The following is a 20,395-nucleotide window of genomic DNA, read 5'->3' on the forward strand; positions in this document are numbered from 1 at the left end:
TCAGGAAATGACAGATGCTGGCGAGGATGCGGAGAAAGGGGAACCCTCCTACACTGTTGGTGGGAATGCAAGCTGGTGCAACCACTCTGGAAAACAGCATGGAGGTTCCTCAAAATGTTGAAAATAGAACTACCCTATGACCCAGCAATTGCACGGCTGGGTATTTACCCTAAAGATACAAACGTAGTGATCCGAAGGGGCACATGCACCCAAATGTTTATAGCAGCAATGTCTACAATAGCCAAACTATGGAAAGAACCTAGATGTCCATCAACAGATGAATGGATAAAGAAGAAGTGGTATCAGGGCGCCTGGGTGGCTCAGTGGGTTAAGCCTCTGCCTTTGGCTCGGGTCATGATCCCAGGGTCCTGGGATCGAGCCCCACATCGAGCTCTCTGCTCATCAGGGAGCCTGCTTTCCCTCTCTGTCTCTGCCTGTCTCTCTGCCTACTTGTGATCTCTCTCTGTCAAATAAACAAATTAAAAAAAAAAAAAAAGAAGAAGTGGTATATATACACAATGGAATACTATGCAGCCATCAAAAGAAATGAAATCTTGCCATTTGCGACGACGTGGATGGAACTAGAGGGTATCATGCTTAGCGAAATAAGTCAATCGGAGAAAGACAACTACCATATGATCTCCCTAATATGAGGGAGTGGAGATGCAACATGGGGTATTAAGGGGGTAGGAGAAGATTTAAGGAAACAAGATGGGATTGGGAGGGAGACAAACCATAAGTGACTCTTAATCTCACAAAACAAACTGAGGGTTGCTGGGGGGAGGGTGTTTGGGAGAGGGGGTGGGGTTATGGATATTCGGGATGGTATGTGCTATGGTGAGTGCTGTGATGTATGTAAACCTGGCGATTCACAGACCTGTACCCCTGGGGATAAAAATATATTATATGTTTATAAAAAAAATTAAAAATTTAAAAAACAAAAACAAAAAACAATGACCATCCTGAGCAAAGGCACCGTGGCAATGGCCCATGCATCCCCAGAAAGTTTGCATGGGATTAGAGGGCAAGTAATCCTGGATGAAAGTCACTTCATTATTTATCATCCAAATAGGAGCAGTTTTGAGAATGAAAGAGAATACTGAACATAACACCACTGTTGCAAGTGCAAGGCAGAATAACCCAGGATAAACTCGATCCACATACCTGCAAGCCCAGTAGAGGGATGTGACTTAAGCTCACCTCTGAACCTACTGTCATTATAAGTAAAATTTTATGTGTATTTTTGTATGTGCATTTTTCTGGGGAGAGGGTTCATAGTTTTCATGAGATTCTTAGAAATCTGTGGCTACCCCCTGCCAAAAAATGGTTAAAAGCTGCCACACCAAATCAAAGAAGTACATGTAAATGGGTTATAGCCAGATAATGGTTAATCTTAAAAGATTAGAGTTGATACAGTAGGAGTTTGGGAAGGCTTTCAAATACATGGCACGATGAAAGCAATAGAATAATCCGTTTTCTTCAGTGGGTCTTATAGGTACTTTGAACTCCACGTAGGGATAAATGCACTCATGAACTCTTCCTTAATCTGCTTCTTTGTTGTCCCCCACAATGGTTAATTGTACTATTTCCATCCACTTAGTGGCTGAAGGTGGAAACCTGGAAGGAATTTTTATTCCCCCTTCTTAGGACCAACACCTCCAGGAGAACTTTAATCTTAAACTTATACCCTCCTATTTCTCTCACCAACCCACTTATCTCCAACCTTACCGCCATGGTGCTAGACCACACCAGCATCACCCTGCCAGAAGTCCTACAATGGCCACTTATACAGAGCACCAGAAGCCCCTCTCACCTCCTCTAGCTGACATTCCATACTGAACCCAAAATGTCCTTTTTAAAAATCTAGACAGGATGATGTTATTCTCTGACTTAAAATCCTCTCACTAATTCCTTTGCACCTTCCAAATCAATAAACCACTTGAAAATCCCTGAATGATTTAGTTCCTTACTTGGTGATGACATCTTTTGCTCTTCTACTGCCTTTCCCCTGGGTTTTCACACAGCCATGGCCCACCAGATGTCTACTTTGGAGGACACTTCCCATGTGTGATTCCCTGCTCACATCTGTCTACCCTGCAGGATTAGTGTTCTTGTGGAGCCACCAGATCTCATTTCCTAACCAAGTGCCTGAACACAGCTGTTGATCTAGAAATATCTGTCCAATGAGTGAATGAACAAATTACACGTGAAACAGTCTCTCTCTCTCTCTCACACACACACACACCCACACGTGATATAAACTCTACAGTCTCTGAAAGCAAGTTTGAGCCCTGGTAGAGGAAATAAAGAACATTGTGGAGGGCCCAGCAAGAGGAGAACTGGCTAACCAACTTGCTTCTCAGGCCCTCATTCAAAGTCCTGAACCACTTTAGTTTGTCACTGTCTGCTCCCCGACAATAGCCCTGGTGACTTCGCCCTGGGAAACATTTATATCAATGGTGGGAATTCACACCTGGCCCATGTGAAAACATTGCTCAAAAATAGACACAAAAACTAATGAAACTCTCTGGTGCTCACCAATTATTTATGGGATGAATGAATGGTTAGCCAGTGGCCCTTCTCCAAACTATGAAGTTGATCACCTTCTCCTTTTACCATTTCCCTGACCTGAATATGCTCTGTGTATATTCCTATGGACCAGTGTGCTCCTTAAGTCTCTTATGCCTAAAGAAGAGCCTGCAAACACAGGCACCCCGAAGGTATACATAATTTCAGATGAGTACAAGCCTAACACAGGGGCAATTCTGCAGAAATAGGAAATCATATTTTAAGCCAGATGATTGTATTGTAAATGGAAAGTGTCAGCCATTCACTAACTGACACTTTAAGGGATAGAGTCATTCCTGATGCCCCTCACCAACAGCAAGTGGGCAGGTGCTTTCTCTGCCAATTCATGAAGCCAACACTCCAGGAAAAATTGCCCCATTTGCTCAACTAATTAGGTAACAGCTGTGCCTAAGGTACCTTCCTCTATACAGTGCATTTTTCTTACCGTTTCTTATTTTGCCCTCCATTCCCATCACTCCCCATCATATCCCCCAAAAAAGCAGTTTTGAGGAGATTGTCTCTTCCATGAAGAAGAAAGCCCAGGAATCACTTAATAAATAAATACTTATGGAACTAAATTATATGTCAATGAGTAGACCTCAAAATTGACCATAGTTTCTTCTTCTTGAATGCTAAGTAAGTTTGACCCATTAAATTATTCAAAAATTATAGGATTTTCACTAGCTCAAAACCATGAAAAGAATTTGGCAGGTTTGCTACAACCTGGATTAGTTCCAAATTAAAAATGTACCCTCTTTGTAAATGGGCCAAATGATACCGTGATTTTTTTCTCTTTTCCTTTTTTATGCTCCTTTCTCTACCTGGGCAATGGGCTCCTAAAATCACTGTCTTTCATGGCAGACTTCTTTGTTGACAGAGAAAAAAAAATCTTTTAAGTGGAGCAAATTGTTCAGTAATCTTCTTCATCCTCAGACTTGGCATTTGAGGGAACTGCTTTGATTTTGAGTAACAGAATCAGGATATCCTGGAGTGTTTTGAATCCTGGAATGCCAAGCCTTTTAGGGAGTTCTTTTGGCCTTCAATAACATGATAAGGACATTTGTGGTGGTTCTAAATCACTTAAACATTTTTTAATGCCCCAGGCACATTGATGTGTCAAGAATACAGCCATGAACAACAACAACAAAACAACTGTTCCTGCCTTTGTGGGTCTTCTAGTCTAGTCTCACGCTTTTGAAAGATTTAAGTGTGAAGAGTGGATTGAAGGTTTGAGAGGTTTGAGGCATTTCAGCACTGCAGGCTACAAGTTGTCTGGACATAGGAAGATGCACCGAGGTAGCAAGTATGACTGAGACATTGAGTCTGGAGAATTAGATAAGTGGTATTAGTGTTCACAGAAAGATGAAATTTTTAAAGAATCCAGAGGAAAAAGTTGATGCCTCTGAGGCTAGATATGTTCAGTTTGAGGAAACATTTAAAAGTCCAGCTGGAAATGTCCAGTGAAAGTCCTGGACCTAAAGCTTGGGAAAGAAACGTTTGAAAGTCCATGAAATAGATGCAGCAGCCATAGAAGACATATCCTGGGATGCCGAGAAAGCAGGTAGAAAAATGAGATAAGCCGGGAGCATGGAACTTGTCTCCGTAGTCTAAAGTCAAACAAACAAACAAAAAAATACCCTACATCATTTAGGATTTTCTGTGTCTCTGTGCGTGTTTACACCCCACAGCCATTATGCCCATGAAATATTATGACAAAGGCAGAGAGGAAACCAATAATTCCGTGCCTTCTGTCCTCCCCACATGAATGGAAATCAGACAGATCCACACCCTAGAAGGGTAAGGGCTGATCAGCATTTTTTCCTGGGTCAGCCTGTTGCTGGTCTGGAATCTCTCAGGGCGCCAGGTCCCCAGCTCCTCGTGCGTTTAATTAATAAGAAAGAGCACGATGTTCCAGGCCTATGTTGTTTGTGAGATAAATGAGGTTAGACAGTTGCTGAATGTCTTCCAAAGAAGGAATTCATGAGAGCAGATGCCTAATCCAGAAACGCAATTACCACTGCAGATCCCACAGAGAGGTAGCTTTGCTGGAGTGGGAAGTGGCTTTTATCAGGGCATAGGAACTGATAAACTGCTGCTATCTTCTGGAACACCGTCCAAAACAAGGAGCAGAGCAGAAACGGCAGGTTGGTAGGCATTTAGAAGCCAAAAATACGTTGAGATCAATTCTTCACCAGTTCAAGTGCTGTGTTGATGTTAGGATGAAGTAGAGGTGGGTCTCTTCTCAGCCTTTTAGCTAAGATCAAGTGTAGGATAAAGAGGAGAAGATTTAAATCATTTGGGAAGAAGTTCCTCCAGTGATAGATATAGAGGAACCCTCTGAGTTTAAGATTATTTGATGAAGCAGGTATTTGTGTTAGGTTGGGCTACTTGGGGAATCACACACATAGGCTTTCAATATTAAAAAAAAATTATATATATATATATATATATATATATATATATATATATATATAAAGTAGGACATCCATTTAAGCCAGTATTATGTGGGGGGACACTGAGAATACAATGAATTCTGATAAATCAAATACTGACAGTTTTAACTGCCATGGGTTCAGTAAGGACTTGGAAATATAAAAGTAAGGAGACAAAATATCTTTAATACATCTTGTAAACCATGCAATGTTGTAACCAAATGCTAGTGGCATAACAATAGTGATGTAATGGTCCCACTCTGAAGTCAACATGATCAAGATGCAAATGGACTATTGGTCAATTTTCCAATAGTGGTCTATTGGAATCTGTTCAAAGGAAAACAACCACAATAAAAAACACATCAAAAACTATGCAGCAGAAGGAATTAATGAAGAGGATTAGGTGTTAACTCAGGAAAAGTAAGATAAGAGGAATATGGTATTTTAAAGGGTTGTACTTATTCTAAAGAGAGAGAAATATAAGAACAAATTCATTCAGTTGAAAAATATTTCTTAAGAATCTGCTATGTGTTAGAAATTTGGTACAGAAAGTGAATACAAACACATATAATCCCTCTCCTCTTGAAGTTTGCAGTCTAATGCAGGAATAGTAACTAAGAAATACCCACACAAATGGGGTGAAACATTTTACCCAGAAGAGGTGAAGGTCATAGGAAAGCATGTAATAGAGGAATTTGACCAACTAGGCAGTTGGGAATGACTTCCTTATAGAAGTGGTGGGAGGAGATACTGATGTGGCTTTAATTCAAAGAAAATCATTTTAAAGAATCATTCCAAGAATAGGCTCTCTCAGGAGGAAGTGAACCTCTCATCACTAGATGGGTGGACAGATGAAATGGTCTGATTGGCTGGTTGCTAGACAGTCTATAGAGGAAGTCACACATTTGGAAGGGCTATACTGGATAAATGGAAAACTCATCCAACCCTGAAGTTCCTGGAGTCTATCTACAGTGACATCAGGCAATCCCCAAGAAAGTCTTGCTAGAGGGCTTTTAACGTGACTAGATTGAATATTGCTCTTTAGATACATGTACACATGTGCTCATATATAGAAAGAGATTGTGTGTAGACACATATATACGTATGCATATATACACATATATAATGTATAAAAACATATAAAGTAAATGTTTTTAATTGTAATAAGAAGTTAGCATTATTATTTCATCAGACCAATGCCATTACCTCCTGCCATTCACTTCACCTCTGTTCTGCCATGCTTGCCTTCTTTTCCTTTGCAAACTATTAAACAGGAATGCATTTTGGTCGGGTGAAGAGACAGAGTAAGAATTAAAGGCACTTAATGTTGTGCCTTTGCTCTTTTTCTCTTTGAACGTAGGTTTTTAATACTCCTTAATACAGGGTCCCAGAAAAAATGCCTATGGGCCTGATGCTTATAAATAAAGAACACGGCCATGCTCAGTCATTTTATACTATTTATAGCAATTGCGACAGAGACCTTTTGGCCTACTAAGCCTAAAATACTTAGTATCTGGTCCAAACAGAAAATAAAGAAGCTATCACAGATTTCTAGGATTGTATCTAGAAGACCTACTACCCATAAATAAGTTGATTTTAGTATCAATGAATATAATGCATGCAAAGGATTAAAACTTATTAAATATAATTAAATTAAACCCACAGGTTCATAATTATACTTGAAAAATACAGTCACTTCAGGACATCAAATAGAACTACTCATTATTTTAAAAACTGGTAAATTAAGGAAAAAAAATTTATCCTGCCTTTTCTATACAACCTATACTTCATGTTAAGTCAAGAAGCAACAATCTCTTTTTTTGAGTTTACTAGCTAAGAATTAAGAGAAAATGAAAAATTATAATTTTGTCATTTTGCAGTTCCTAAGACAGTAATTGATCTAGGCAAAACTCATTAATGGCTAGTAACCTGACAAGAAAAGAGAAAACCCAAATATTGTATATCTCCTGATAAGGGTGGACAGTGCCATGTAAGAGGAAGCCTTGTTTAAAAAACAAAACAAAACAAAAACCTCAAAAAACAATATATAGTTAAGCTTCTAGATGGAACGACCAATTTACAGAAAATATAAGGGCCCAAGGATCATGATTAATACCACCATGGGTATGTAATTTACAAATATATAGACATACAGACCTGGGGAAAACTCTACAAGACAAATGACCTAGTTACCTCAATTAAAAAAAAAAAAATTCAAGTAAAGAGAGAGGAAGAGAGGAACTTACGTATTATTGAAAGGAATGAATACATCACCAATATCAGTGTATGAATTTGATTTCAATCCTGCTCAAACATATCTATCAAAACTAATCTGAGGGCACATGGGTGGCTCAGTCAGTTAAATGTCTGCCTTCAGCTCAGGTCATGATCCCAGGGTCTTGGGATTGAGCCCCACATCAGGCTCTCTGCTCAGTGGGAAGCTGCCTCTCCCTTTCCCTGCCTTTCCCCCTGCTTGTACTCTCTCTGTCAAACAAATAAATAAAATCTTAAAAAAAAAAAAACCACTAATCTGAAGTCTCTTGGAGAAATGTGAATACTAAGTAAATATTTGATGATATTAATGAATCATTCTTAATTATTTAGATGTCACAATGGTCTTGTAGGTTTTTTTTTTTTTTTAGTCCTTATTTTTTAGGAATATATACTAAAATATGCAGATGAAGATGAAGCATGATGTATCAGTTTTATATCAAAATAATCCCACCAAAGGGTAGTGGGCAGAGGTATAGAAGAAAAAGATCACCTGCGGTGCCTGCATGGCTCAGTCAGCTAAGCTGCTACCTTTGGCTCAGGTCATGGTCCCAGGGTCCTGGGATCAAGCCCTGCATCTGGCTTCCTGCTCAGGGGAGAGCCTGCTTCTCCCTCTCCCTCTGTCTGCAGCTCTGTCTACTTGTGTTCTCTATCTCTCTGCCAAATAAATAAATAAAATCTTTAAAAAAAAGAAAGAAAAGAAAAGAAAAGAAAAGAAAAGAAAAGAAAAGAAAAGAAAAGAAAAGAAAAGAAAAGAAAAGAAAGAAAAGAAAAAGATGTCCTGTGTTGACAGTATGGAAACTGAAATCTGGTGCACCAGATTCATTGTACTACTGTCTTTATTTTTGTATTTGATGGCAAATTTTCAAAATAAAAAGCTATTGTGTTTCTTTTCATCTAGATCACACAGAAGTGTAATGATTAGAATTACAATTAGGCGTGGGTATATTTCAGAATGCTACTAACGGGAAAGATTATGGAAGTCAGCTCTCTAGCTTGAGAAGGAAGTACTGAGGAATCCATTCTGTAGGGCACAAGGTACATAATAACAGCAGGGAGAGATTTTATTCTCCTTTATTTCTAGAGACAGCAGGGCTCTTGTAACTCCATCCCCAGCTCTTTTCTCCACAATTATTTGGCCTTGGGGTGATGTGATGGGAGGGAGCATGCAAAGAGGGGAGACAGATGGTTAAATCGGAGCGGACTTGTTTTGTGCCTTTTGATTCTCATGAGACCTCCATGTAATTCTGCCAGTTTCAAGGGAAAGGAACTGTGACAGGGAGGGAATAAATAGTTCTTTTAAAAGCAAAAGTTGTTTTTCAATTTCTAGAAGTTCATAACCCTGACCCCACTAATCTCTTAAGGAATGAGTAAAGGAGTCCGTCTTTTTTTTTGTTCTATATTTCTTAGCAAAGTATCTAGTCAGAGAAACTTGGTATCTTTCCATTTGGCCCATATTTATTAATCGCTTTCCAATGCCAGGACCTGTGCTAGGAACTGGAACATTCACTGAATGTAAGTAAGAAATGCTTCTGTGTAGATCCATCTCCCTGAAAGTCCAGGAGTTTCCAGTTAGGAGTGTCCAGGCAAAAGGGCACACGGCCCGGGCATTCTGTGACTTTATTCATTAGCTGTCTGTTTCCATCTTGCTCCTTGGAGGCAGACGGTAGGGTTCTCTTTTCGCGGGAGTCCAAAGGATCAGGTCATTGCTCTTCTGTCATCCATGGAGAGCTTCTGAACTGACTCCCACACTTAGCCAAAGTCCATCTGGACCGATGAGTTGGATAAGGGGCCAGTGCACTGCCCCTTCCTTTGTTCTTCATGTTCCTTCTTCCCTCACAGTATCATCCTTTCCCACCTTAGGGTCTCTGACAGGACTGATGCCAGCTCTGGCTATGGCTCTCAAGAATGTAAAGTTAGGGCGCCTGGGTGGCTCAGTGGGTTAAAGCCTCTGCCTTCAGCTCAGGTCATGATCTCAGGGTCCTGGGATCGAGTCCCACATCGGGCTCTCTGCTCAGCAGGGAGCCTGCTTCCCTCTCTCTCTCTGCCTGCCTCTCTGCCTACTTGTGATCTCTCTCTGTAAAATAAATAAATAAAATCTTTAAAAAAAAAAAGAATGTAAAGTTAAATTCTTGATTTTCTCTGTGGTTCTACAAACTGTAGAGTAAGTGATATATGCAGTATTCAAGAGCACCACACGTGTTCTTCTGAAAACAGGCTAGGAAAGGATGCTGAATTCCCAGGGCTCCTCACAGGAGCATGCTGAAGCCCACCCCCCAACCCCAGGCTATCCCCTGAGGGCATGTTTGTATTTAGTTGACAAGGTGTTCCTAGTGCATAACACAGCGCTTGACACAGAACAAGTGTCATGAAATCTTTGTGGAATATATTGAATGGCTGAGTAATAAACCTCTGAACTCAGTAAATCGGCAGCCAGCTCAGTTTACAATCTGCCTTTTCTGTTGGTACAGAGTCTCCAGATAAAGAATTCTCCTGTCTTATCACAATCACACGTGAGCTTCCAAGCATGCACAGTGGTCATTTGGAGGAAGAGCAAAATCTGAACACATTGAGTAATATGTTGTTTTAACAGGTGTCACAAACTCTTTATGGTACATTCAAGATGCCATGAATTTAAATGGAAAAAAAAATGTTTCTAAATTCTTTAGATAAGCCTCAGCATTGAGTCTTCTGTTCCCGCAGAATTGGGACGACAACAAATTTAACTAGGTGCAGCTTTCTGGGAAAAGCAAAAGCCGTACTATATAGAGAACAAAGTAATTTGGCACAGCAATCTATCTTTTAATGTGTAGGAAACATTAAAATGTAAAATATGGGAATTTTGAGATCAAGTATTTTCTTTGATTTTTTTTTCAGTATTTCAGAAGTCAGGGGGGAACCCTCTTTACTTTTTAATTGATTTTTTTTTCAAATGGCTTATAGAGGATGATCTGATTTTTTTCCCATGAAAGCAGTTACTTTTATGCCTAAAGTATAGGTGAGCCCTTAAGTATAAAAAGAACAGCAAAGATTAGAGAATCTCAACATCAAGCTATCATACTTGGAACACTTTGTCCTGGAAACATTCTGGAGGGTTTGCTTGTTTGTCTTTTAAGATATTACACTGAAATCTGAGACACATTTGGACCTAAGACTTTCTTCAAGTTAACATGGAGCAACTTCAGGGAAATCCAACTAACATATTGTTAATTGCAAAATTGAGAAGTTAATTAAATGCATCTTGTAAGAACTATATGAAACTTCAAACAAATCCTTCTAGAAAGTAAACTTTTAATTTCTTTTTGCTTAATTTCAAATCTATTAATAACCACAAGAAAGTCTGAGTACAATAGATTTCATAACAATTTAATCTTACCAAACCTTGGTAATTTCTACCAAAGACTGTTTATGTAAGCTAACTTGGGAATGGAACTATAATTGATATTAATGAAATAAATTAACTATTTCTTTGTGTCTTCCAATAAGGAGCTCAAGCTTTTGTCTATAATCCCTAAGTAACAATTTTTTATTTTCAAACCTCTCATTATTTAATGTTCAAATGATGTAAAGCTGATGCTTTTAAAAAAGAATTTACTTGGGTCAGGAGTTTTTCAAAGTCTTCTACGAATTAAAAACACTAGTAAAATAGTGTCTGAGATCCAGAAGTATTCAATCTGTTTGGAGAAATATGTTTGTCAGACATTCAGTTTTCTACCTAACTTTCTTTTTACTGATTTAAAACTCAAAGAATTGTTTCTGTCATAATTAAAAGATTTTAAACAGCTGCATGACTTTGTTCTTTCAGTGATTGGAGGGGTTTGTTTTTCTGTAAATATGTAAACCTATAAAAGGAAATAAATGAACTTTATGTGCATCCAACATCTATTAGCTCATTAGAGACAGTATAATTTAGCAAACACAACCAATAAAGGACGTAAACAAATTGGCCCCCTGGTGCCCTGGCTGTCACAGTAGCTCCGCGGGCTTTCTTCATGGGCTGTTTTCACCAGGGAGAAGGAAAAAATTGCTCATCCTTAGAGGTATATTAATTTATCCCCAATGAAGCATTTGCTCCCGAGTCAATGCCGAGGTTAGGGACAGAGAAAAGCATGCTTCTGGTCTCTAAAAACCCTAGAAAGCATGATGTAAATAAGAACTTGCTCTCAGAACTGCAAAAGAAGCAGGCATTCCATAATTCACCTGATGAATATGGATGAATAAGGGAAGCCCTCAACCAAATGCTGGTGCGTTCACCATCCCCTTAGTGGCTCCTGTCAGCAGCATTGTCAACACCATTACGTAAGCCCTCTGGGTTTTGAGGGTTCCTCAACTGTAAATGGAGAATATGTAATCAATGGTCTCCAAGTTGCTTTCAGCTCAAATATGATCTTAATTCACAGTTAGGTAGTAGAGGCTGATAAAGGCTTGTCATGCTCCCTGCTCTCTGCGCTGGGGGATTTTTGTTTTCCAAGAGCCTTAAAGCTTTGGTATCTTTACCCCAAATCATAAATCTCATCCATAAAAATATAATAGAATATAGAGGGAGCCTTTAGAGCACCCCACGAATTATATCTTCCCCAGCCATATACTTTTCCTAAGCATAAAGTCACCCTTTGTACAAGCACAAAGATGTGCACAGAACCTCTCTATTGATTATCTTATCAATTTAAAGATACTTCTTTAGTGATGACTGACCACATACGTATCCTTTTTCTCAGTGATAGATATTTTAGAAAGTTGCCAAAGTCTTTGGGGAGGGGGCTGATTCTGAGCCCATGACAACTGAGTAGAGGAGAGTAGAAATAATTTCATATGGGAATTTTATCAAGATTCAGCACTACACTCTTTTGAAACAGACAAATTATCCGTGTAGGAAGCTAATACACTTAGGAATTCTTCTAAACACTTCTAAATATCTCAGAAAATTTCAGGGGTGACAATTTGAAAAAGACAGTATTTGTGACAACGAAATGTGGTTTTAATGCCCATTTTCTCTAGTATTTTGTGAAGAAGAAATGACAATTACCACATGAAGTCACGCTATACATTCTACTAATTACAATATATTCATAACTTTGGAGTGATTAACTCCTTTGGAATTAGATATAGTTACATTCATTGAAAAAGTCAGATACTTATCCATAATCTAATAGTTGGAAAAAATAATAAACATTTTAAATCACCAAGGAATTGTTTATATTTGCTTCTTGATGGGCTTATGTGTCTTATCTTGTTTGTATTTATGATCCTTTGACCTCAAGTTTCTGGTTCATTTGCCAGATGGGGACTGGGAGTTCTGTTTTATTTGCCTCTATCCCTCCACAACACAAAGGCATTGGATCACAATGGAGAGGGGGTCCTCTTGAACTACAAGTAGAAGACCTTGCCTGATAACTGGAGGACCACAGGTATTCTGGTGAGGTCAAACACACGTCTGCTAATTAAAGGTCACAATGCAGAGCTGAAGGTATTCATATGCTAAGAAGTCATCCCTGTTTCCAAATGTCATATGGACAATCGTAGGAAGGTTGTAGAAGATCTTCAGCTCTTCTATGGGGACATGAAGGACAGGAAAGAGGAGACTCCCCTCATTTGTCTACATAGAGAACTCCACCGAAGGATTTTCTCACAGCAGTGCTAGGTCTTCCTGGGCGAGAGGGAGAGGGAGGAACTGGGCCAAGGTATACTGCTATTTCCAAGCACTCTTTAACCCAGAACCAGATTGATCTTGGACTTACCAGAAAAAGTAATTCAGGGACATGTAATGTACAGGGGTAGAGAGAGAGAGAGGGTTACCAGAAAGAAAGGTGCCTTAAATTTGTCATAAAATTTAAACCTGAAAAGGTATGAGGTCACCAGAACCATGAGAACACCATCTTCCTTCATGTAACCTATCCCCCCAAAAAAGTCTTCTCCACTGAGTACCTTTTTTTATGACTTATGTAGGACGCACACACACACATCTGTCAACAGAACAATGGCCATCACCCCAGCAGCACAGGCAGTCTTATCTCATGACCCTCAGGTATATCTTAGTTTCAATTCTTCACTGAACACATACTGTCTACCTTTCTCTTATATTACATATTCCTGGTGAAGAGCACCACTCTCAGCCCTGGCCACAGAATGGCATACCTTCCCTTACCTGGTGTAAACTGACAGGACCATGAGAGTTTGCTCCTCTTCAGGTGTTATAAGATCAGTTTGCATTTTGCTGTGTCATGTGCAGTCAGAGGCTGGTCACACAGCCCCATACCCTGCCAGCTTCTTTCCACTTTTGTAGGTCTAGATGTAAGCCTTTTCCTCAGGGCACACAGCCCCTGTGCAGAAGTTTGTCTTTCCAACAGCGTATGCCTTATAAGGACAGCCCTCCCGTGGGCCTGCTCAGAGCTTCCTGGGGGCCCAGGGCCAGGTGGTGCACCCAGGCCCTCTCTATGAGGGAGAACTGACCTTGCCCAGCTATCAACAATGCCATGTATTTGGCTACAACTGGAAGGGCCAGCGGTGGTAATCTTTTTCTCTGCATGCCGACATCCTCTTCTGCCCAGATAACCTTTGGAAAACTCACAGCTTTCATTACAACTCATAAGCAAAGTTTCAGAGTTCTTGAGACCTCCAGAGTCTGCTTCTATTTCTGAATGTGCAAGCACAAACACAAACACGGAACATCTTGTCCAGGCTCTGCCCCCTGAGAGCACCGTGACTGAACCTGGCCTTTGTTTACCAGAACCCACTCAGCACTGGCCAGCTAGCACCCTCCACACCAGCTTGCCTGGGGCGTGGGAGAATTAAAGATCAGCCAAGAAGCTCCTAGAAGAATGCGAGAGCCTGCGGAAAGAAAATGTCCTCCCACACACACTTTTTTAAAAGTACCTCAGTAGATTTCAGGGAAATTTGAGATATCATCTTATTGAAATGAGAGAAAAAAATTGAGCTTTATAAATATTCTTTTTCTCTCTCTTCAAATAACATTGTACCTTTCAAGAGGAGGGGAATGAAATTCAAAGAGACCAGATTTCTCTTTCCAATTCGGTCACTGCCTTCAGTTTTCATGTGTTGACCTGTCTCTGATCTATTCATATAATAATAATAATGGTAATGATAATGGTAACAATAATAAGGAAAACAAACACTCAAGTAACATTAATTACATCTAAGCTCAAATCCTCATAGCAACATTAAGAAAGACCATTTACATTTTACAGATAGTGCAAGTGAGGCACAGAGACATCAAGTGACATACCAAAGATCATATAGCTAAGAAGTAAAGAGCTGAGATTCTAACCCAGTGTCCAGCACTGGAATGGTCTTAGCCAGTCTGTGGAGCACTACTGAGACCTGAGTGCTTCCTATTCCAAACTGAAAGGTGTAAGAATTTGGTTGGAGATGGGGAAGAAAGTGATAAAAATTAAGTCAAATGTAACAGATACCTCTGCCCTTCCTTCAACATCCATTATTAAGCTGTATTTGTAACCCAGGTGTCTGTTTCTCCTCCCTGCTGTCTCAGGATCCTAAGATCTTGGCTTGGAACGCCCAATTTCTCAGCATGTGATATTGGAAGACTAAGCCAAGATTTCTACAAATTTCTAGGTGCTTAAAACATTACCTTTTGGTCTCCTCTTTCTATGACAGCACAACATTAAGTCTATTCTCACAAAACATTTGTGGAGAAATAGAATTCTACAAAAAAGGACTTGTTCCTGAAATGACATTGGACGCCATCCACCCACCTCCACCTCCCCTGCCCTGGGCATTTCTCTGACTTGCCCTAACTTCAACCTCTTCCATTCCATCTGCGTCCCTTTCTCCGTTCCACTCTTCCAACCCCAGTAGCCCAATGTCCCCACCACAAAGTGTAATAAATCCTCCATCAAGCCTCTTTCTTAGCAAGAGAGTTTTGCTACTTGAGCCAGCTCTTCAAAGTCTCATCCTCTACTCCAGCTATTAAGATGATTACATTTGTTCCACCTCCTTGCAATGGAATAATAATGGAAGTGTGATCAAAGAGAGGATGTATGGTTGTATAAGACAAATTCTTAAGACATAAGAGAATGTCTAAGCCTAATGCAACCCGTTTTTTGATATTTGATCCCAATTAAAGGCCTAGAATGAGGACCCCTGTGGGGAGGGACATAAAGGTGAATAAGACAGACCAAACGGCTCCCCCTGAGGTTTACCGTTGAGAAGCAGAGATGGACAATAAATAAGCAATTGACCATACAACACAATATCAGGCAGGGAGAATACCATGAAGGTAAGTGGAGTAGAACCAGAGATGGAAAATGAAAATGTAAGAGGAGGTATTCTGAATAAGGTGGTCAGAGACCTATTTGGGTGGAGACCAGAATCAGTAAGGGAGTGAGCCATGTGCATATCTGGGGAAGAACGCTCCAGGCAGAAGGAACAGCCAGTGCAAAGCCTCAAGGGGAGGCCAAGGTTGACAAATATGGTGAGAGAACATGCTGTAGTTGAGTGAACACAGCAGTAAAATTCAGGGTATTCTGCCCTTTCAGGGCAGAGAGGAGCAGTCATGGTCTTGACCTCTAGGTACAGAATTCTTTTTTTAATCAGCCAAGTTCCTTGAATATATGATTCTCTAAAGACACATCTTCCCCACTTAGACCTAAGTACAGAACTTTATATTTGTTTGTATTTGTTAATATTTATATTTGTTAATTTTTTTTGCCAAATTTAATCCATAATATAAATGCTCAAATGTCATGGCTTAGATTATGGTTGTGTTTTTTCCTCAAATTATTTTGTTACCTGAAAATTTGATCAGCCTACTTCCATTGTCTTTATCCTCAACACTGATAAAATCTCTGCAGTTTGAGTATATTCTACACCATTGAACGAGAAATGTCCTTCAAAATTAAATGCCACTTTGTCAGAGGATGCATTCTTGATGGCCATGTGATATGAAATATAATTTAGTAGCTAATGCCCTATTGCTGTGGAAGGCATTTTGCTTCCTTCTTGAAATACCTCCCTGTGATTGTGTTGTGTGTATGTGTGTGTCTCCATGCTCCCCTTCCCCCCCCCCAAAAAAATACTGCTATCTACTCTTTCTCTACTCTTTAAAAGGTTTTCTACTTCTACTCTCCTGGATGTGTTTCTCTATTCTTGCTCTATTTGTTTTCCGGAAGGTTCTAGTAACTCTTCAGACACAAACAAGTGAGCCACCCAGCACCCTTTTTTTTTTATCTTATCTTGATATGTATAGGCTGTGCTTCTGCATGTGGCTCTGGAGTGAGCCCAACTGCCTGAGTCCAAAGCCCCGTTGTCCCCCTTCTCAGCTGTGCAGCACTTCATTGGATGTCTCTGTGTCTCGCTTTCCTTGGTAGTTAAATGGAGATAATAATGGTAGAGTCTTAGGTTTGTCATGAAGATGAAGAGAGTTGGTAGCCAAAAAGCACTGCGAATCACACCTGGCTCTTAGCAAGGTTCTGAAAATATCAACTTTGATTAATACCACACATTTACAGATGGGTATTTGTCCAACCAGGAAGCTTTCCTGACTCAGGCCATGAATTCCACCCTCCATGTGACTGCAGCTGTTATTCCATCATCTATATATCTTTTTATGGATGCCATTGAGGATCTTACCTGTTAGGGTCCATAATCAAAGGAGTGAGACTGATACAAAGCGAAGGTCAAGCAAAGCTTTATTTCACACCAAGCATCAAGAATCAAACTGATCAGTTGGGGCCATCTCTTACAAAGAGGCAATCCCTCCCAGCCTCACAGACTAACTTTTATAGAAGTGGTTGAGCCTGGCCACACACAGGTGGCCAATGAGATTGCAACACACACAGAGAAAACTGCAGTCATGCTAGGTCACACACTAGTGGCCAATTGAATTTCAGTTTACCCTAGTAGATATATGTGTGCCTCACTGATTGGATGTCTCCACCTGGCATGACCCGCCCTTGTATCTGGGCTTTACTACCTGGGACTGGTTTCCCGGACTTGCTTTTAAGTAAGTTCCTCTGGGAGGGGCAGCTCAATCTAAGTTTACTGCATAAACAACAAAATGGCTTCCTCTGACTAAGTAGGCCCTTACAAACCCACTTTGCATAATAAAGAATCCAAATGGCCTTTGTCCTCAGGCCCTAGGAGGAGCCTCTAGACCTTAGAATAGGAATGGCCCTGTTATTTATGGTGGGCCCTGGATCCACACGTGCGTTTATGAGTTTATGCTAAAGATATCACTCAAGATGGGGTTTGGCCATGCCAGCCAGGCCAAGCACATGATTAGAGGTTTAGGAATTATCAAAAAAGGGTGCTGGTAATAGGAGCCCCTGATTTGCAGTCAGTTGGTCAGATGTGTAGGAAATTTGGAAACCCCAGACTTCTCGCTGGCATCTGAAGCGAGGGCAGTCTCACACTCATGCCCTTAACCTGTGAAGAACTTCAGAATTGCATTGCAACCACCAAACTGCCCTGTGTCAAGGCTAAGTTCAAGTGATGTATTTGGATAACAGAAAAATTAATTCTGGCCTTGACTGTGGTCTAGAACATGTTTCTTTGTTATTCAACCTAAGAAATAACATTTCTTCCTTCACAGAACTTTCCTCAGTTTACTATACTCCCTAAAGGGAGGGCTGATTGAAGTCTACCTAGAGCTAGGCTCTAAACTCCATAAAGAAGGCTGGAACTCAGTAGAGTGGATTGTTTACTGAACAAAACTTACTGGCCTGAGAACTTCCACCACCCCAATACACTTATATCTCGGTTAAAAAAATTCATGACTAATTTCTACAATTGATCCTCCCAACAGTGAGAAAAGTGACTCACATTAATTAATTAATTAATTCACATTAATAACTGTGAGAATAATTATTTTCTTAGGCATTGACCTAGGCATTGGGAATGAAGAGATAGTAAGAGATTTCAAGATACTCAGGGTTTCTTTTTTTAAGATTTTATTTATTTATTTGAGATAGAAGGAGAGAGTGAGCAGGACAGAGCATGAGCAGGAATGGGGAAGGGGTAGAGGGAAAAGGAGAAGTAGACTCCCTGATGAGCAGGGAGCCTGATGTAGCACTCAATCCCAGGACCCTGAGCAGGGATCATGACCTGAGCTGAAGGCAGACACTTAACTGACTGAGCCACCCAGGTGCCCCAACCTCAATTTTTATGGAAACTGCAGGTCAAGGGAAATGTCACGTCTGCTATTATCAAGCAACAAATGGGGGCTTCTTTTTTTTTTTTTTTAAAGATTTTTTATTTATTTATTTGTCATAGAGAGAGAAGAGAGAGTGAGCACAGGCAGACAGAGTGGCAGGCAGAGGCAGAGGGAGAAGCAGGCTCCCCGATGAGCAAGGAGCCCGATGTGGGACTCGATCCCAGGATGCCGGGATCATGACCTGAGCCGAAGGCAGCTGCTTAACCAACTGAGCCACCCAGGCGTCCCCAAATGGGGGCTTCTTTTGGTGAGCTACAGACCTAGGGTGTCCTGGGCTCTTCAATATTAGAAAGTATGTGTACCTTTGGCACCTCACTGCTTTGTGCACCGCATGACACATACAGAGGGGAAGGCCATTTCTGTGTCTGATGCTCTGTGTTCAACACACTCAGAAGGGAAAGGCTGAAGACAAGATAAAAGAGGTTGAGAAAAAGAAACATAAGATCCAGTCAATGAAAATGGAAGATTGAAATATAAAACTAGTAGGAAAGCAGACATAGAATATTCTCACTTACTCAACAAATACTCATTAGAAGTCTATCACTTATCAAGCATTGTGTTAAACACTGAGACACAAAGAGGCAATGACATGATCCCTGTCCTCAGAGAACTTATGGGCCAGTGGTGAGCCCAACAAATAAAGAAACCATTATAGATGTGTTAGTCCACAGTTGTAATGGTTGTATGTATCAAGTGCAGTGAGAGGGGAGAAAGAGGAACTCTGTGGCCAGCCTGAATTGAAGGGAGACATTGCAGAGAAAGTAGTGTTAGAGTTGCAACTTGAATAATGGTAGGAATTTTCCGGTGGCTAGGTGAAGAGAAGTTGTTTGCAGAGAACCACACAATCAGAAGTGTGGGAGCACCAGGGAGAGTATATATTTGTCTAAATACAGGTTATTGTATGTTATTTAAATATAAAGTGCATGTATGAGAGAGACAGAGACAGAGGAGGGGAAGAGAGAGAGAGAGAGAGAGACTGTGTTAGGCCACAGATAAGCCTTGGCAGCTATTGAGGAGCTGGATGGTAAAAGACTGAATGTACAATAATAAAGTTTAGATCACAACTTGTAAAAGAATTAAAAAAATTAAAAGTGAATGAACTAGAAAATGAACAGGATTTTTCTGAGGATGGGAGTCTCATCACCATATTGGGAAGATTTGAATATCATAATCATTATTCTGAAAGCAATGCAGAGAAGTCCAGAGAAGTGAAACAGAAGCAAAGTAATGTGACCTTTTAGTGCCACTATGTCAAGGGGCGTTGGAGATAGAATACAAAGGACAGACATTAAAGGCACTTAGGATCTGGGATCAACGGACTTGCAGATGGTTAAGAAATGGAAGTAGGTAGTCTTTGAAGTGTCCAAGGTTTCTGGCATGAATTCCCAAACAGATCATGGAGCCATTATTTGAGATGGGAACACAAAAGAGCAATTGGTGAATTTATTGTGGGAAATAATAGAGTTGTCTCATGAGCAGCTGGAGATCAGAGAAGTGGGTTCACTGGAGAGGCAGGCTTGGGAACCACCAAGTCTAAGATATAGTTGAGCTTACAGACTAACTTAGCTTGATCAGGGAGACCTTATAAAGTGAGAAGAGGGGAGGCAGGGCAGCTTGCTATGAAGAGCTTGATGCAGACATCCTGACCTTGTCTGTTATCTACAAGGAGGCTGTTCTAAGGAGAAAACTAGTAGTCACTGGTCCAGAGTTTGGTTCTGTGAGTTTTCCTTTAGATTTCTTGTCCAGGTTGTCTACTTTTTTCTGTATATGCATATTTGATGAATAAATGCATGAAAATACCTGTCATTAACAGACTAAGCAATATGTGAGCAAGCAAGCAGAAAAAAAAGAAGAAACAAGGGAAAAATTAGAAGTATTAAAAGAGAAGTAAACTTGGGACGCCTGGGTGGCTCAGTTGGTTAAGCAGCTGCCTTCG

The sequence above is a fragment of the Lutra lutra genome, chromosome 4, assembly GCF_902655055.1.
Source record: "Lutra lutra chromosome 4, mLutLut1.2, whole genome shotgun sequence".
Classification (NCBI taxonomy): domain Eukaryota; kingdom Metazoa; phylum Chordata; class Mammalia; order Carnivora; family Mustelidae; genus Lutra; species Lutra lutra.